Below are 3,082 nucleotides of genomic sequence, written 5' to 3'. Positions count from 1 at the left end.
AAAGAAGGAGGGAAAATGAGTGTGAGCATAAAAAAAGAGGGGGGGGGGATGCAAAACAGGACAGTGTGTAATTGGCTAAAGACAGAGAAAGAGAGCGATAGACAAGGAAAGAAGGGGAGAGGGAGAGAAAACACACTGGATCACCTCATTAAAGCAAATGGGTTGTTCTAACCCCCCAGACTGTTGGGATGCATTTATTTTGCTCTTTGCTGCCAAGAAAAGAGAGTACGTAGGGTGGGTGGGAGTTTGGGAGAGAGAGCAAGGGAGGTTTGGGATGAATGAGTGACTATGAATTTGAAGAAAATGGGGGGGGGCACTTCTTTGTTTTTCTCCACAAATCATTAAGAAAAGACAGAAGTGTGAGTGTGCCCTGGATTCCACTAGTGTTCCAGGTTAAAATGCAGGAAAACTAGAGTGATTCACTATATATGATAGATCTTTAGTACTAACTAATGAGTACTGATGTGTTTTTACAAAAAAGCTATAGATACCAATGATGGACAGAGTTTTTAATATTGTCGTTTGTTGTGTTCATTCAGGTAAATACAAGACCAGGACTGAAGGTTGGCAAGCGGTGATGGATTAGTCAATGTCCTAAGAATTTTTTTTTTTACTAATTTACCTGATCATGCAACCTTCTGCAGGAGAGGAGATGATGCAGAGAGGTGGAGGAGAGACACACAAGAAACAGCAGCCAGTACCACAAAACATTAAAAAAGAGAAGAAAAGCAACATGTAAAAATGCTATGTAGGCATCAAAATGTAAGCATCATCCTAATCAGAGACGTAACCCTGCCAGTTTGTCACCTTTTGACTTTTCATCCACAAGTCTTTGTCTTTTTTATGTCCCCACTTTGTGTCCAGCAGCCTCGGCTGACTCGGAGACACACCAGTCAGGATACCTGATCAGTGTTTTTATTTAACCAGGGCTATTACTGGGGTTTTCTCTCCATGTTTGGGCTGGCTGGTCCTGTCTGGCAGGATTGCCGAAATAATTTCTTTCTCTGGAGGTAATGGGCCTGGAAACAGATGAAGTAAATGAGCTAATGGCACCTAAAGACTGCAGGACTGAGGATGGGTGAAGCACTTGAGTCCTCTCACATAGACTGTGCTTCTTGTTCTTTGGCAGAAAAATGTGGCTTCATAGTGGATATTAGATCATTTCACTGACCTCTTCTTTACAGCCACAATCAGCTGTAGACCTATGACCAGTGACTTGTGGTCACTCAGGTAAGCAAAGCTGGGTTTCAGGGCTTGAAGAATAACATTTTCATGCAGTGCAAGTTTCCTCTTTTGCAGTGGCTGATCTGAAATGTGGCAGATGTTTCTGTCATGTGTTCATGTAGACTCATTTGGCTTTGTTATCTTTAAAAACTAGTAAATGGGAGTCTTTTATTTTTATTTCTACATGAGTGTATAGTCTGGCCATTTTTGTCTGTTTCAGAGACAAAGAAGGAGAGAGTCGGTACCTGACCCCCCATAATTGGTCTTAAATTGTCGTTTTATTGCTCCGTTTTCAGACTGGGTATGCTTTGCGTTTAGCTTTGATGGAACTTCATAGTTATGCAGTGAAATAATGTTGGGGTAATAATAATAAAGGTTAATAATGGAGGGAAAATTGAGAATGAAAGCAAAGCGAAAAGTACGTGTGTGTTATGGTCAATGCAGGTGTAAAGCGAAGACTGAGAATAATCATAGAACACACATTTAAAATAAACTATGACTGACCATTTATTTTCAATCCTACATTACATATATTTTACTCATGTTCATAAATCAGACATTAATACCCCAAATTCTCTGCATCTGCAGTGCAGTGCTCATATATGCAGACTACCTTTTGCTCATCTGCAACCTCGACTATCAGCTTTTTGCTTTAGATCTCTTTGCAAGGAAAGTAAAATTATTCCCTCAGTCAGATGGATCCATCCATCCATCTGGGTTAGTGGTATGGAGAAGATGAAACTTTCCTAAGCCAGCTAAACGACGTAGTCTCTCCAGTATATCCTGGGTCTACCCCTGGGCCTCCTTCTGGTCAGACGTGCTTGGAACACCTCAGCTGGCTCCTTTTGAAGTGGAAGAGTAGTGTCTGTACTCTGAGCCCCTCCCAAGTACCAGAACTTGTCACTCTGTCTGTAAGAAAGAAAACTTTGGAGGAAGCTAATTACTGCCACTCATAACCGGAGCTCATGGCCAAAGGTAAGGGTAAAAACGTTGATCAGCCAGGCAAATGACAGCTTTGGTTTTAAACTCAATGATGAGCATCCTCATCACTGCTGGTTCTGCACCGATCCATCTGACAATCTCCTGCTCCAGTCTCACCTCACTTGTGATCAAGGCCCTGAGATAAATAAACTCCTCCACTTGTCTTTGACCCAGAGTGGGCACCACCCTTTTCCAGCTTACAACTATGGCCTCAGAGTATGAGGTGCAAATTTTACTTCCTGTCCCCTAACACTCCACCACCACCATCCCAGTGCAAGCTGGAGGCCACCACCTGATCAAGTCAATAGACCCACATCCTCCACAAAAAGCAGCAATAGAATCCTGAGACTACCAAAGTGGACGGCTTCCTATACCTGGCTACACCTCCAAATTCAATCCATAAATTTTTTTTAACAGAATTAAGGCAACCCACTGTGAATGGATCTGACTTACTGCTGGCAATACAGACCAAGTTCTTACTGTGGATGTACAGGCCTCAAGCGGCTTGTAAGAACAGGGCAGATACCCTATATTTCCAAAGCACAGTGCTGTTAACTGCCTGCGACTAACTATAAAATTAAAAGCAGCACAAGTTCCTAAAAGTCTCTAAAATAGATGTAGTCAGAGGTATCAGTGTTTTAGACACACATTTTTTTCACAATGAGGGAAATGAGAGCTAATTATTAATTCTGAGTACAACTTTCCGCTACAGTCAACACAGTCTTCGGGGTGACATAAGCTCACATCTGCATATGTAAACACAGGGAGAAACATTAGTTCAGCAAGTTCAGTAACACTCAGAGTTACTCCTCGGGGTCTGCATGTTGTCCCAGTGGTTTTTTAGGCTCCTGGCCAAAATCTAAAGCCAAGTCTAGTT

Source organism: Astatotilapia calliptera, chromosome 10 (genome assembly GCF_964374335.1).
Source record: "Astatotilapia calliptera chromosome 10, fAstCal68.1, whole genome shotgun sequence".
Taxonomy (NCBI): Eukaryota; Metazoa; Chordata; class Actinopteri; order Cichliformes; family Cichlidae; genus Astatotilapia; species Astatotilapia calliptera.
The sequence above is the reverse complement of the archived record's forward strand: the minus strand, read 5'-3'. Positions refer to the sequence as shown.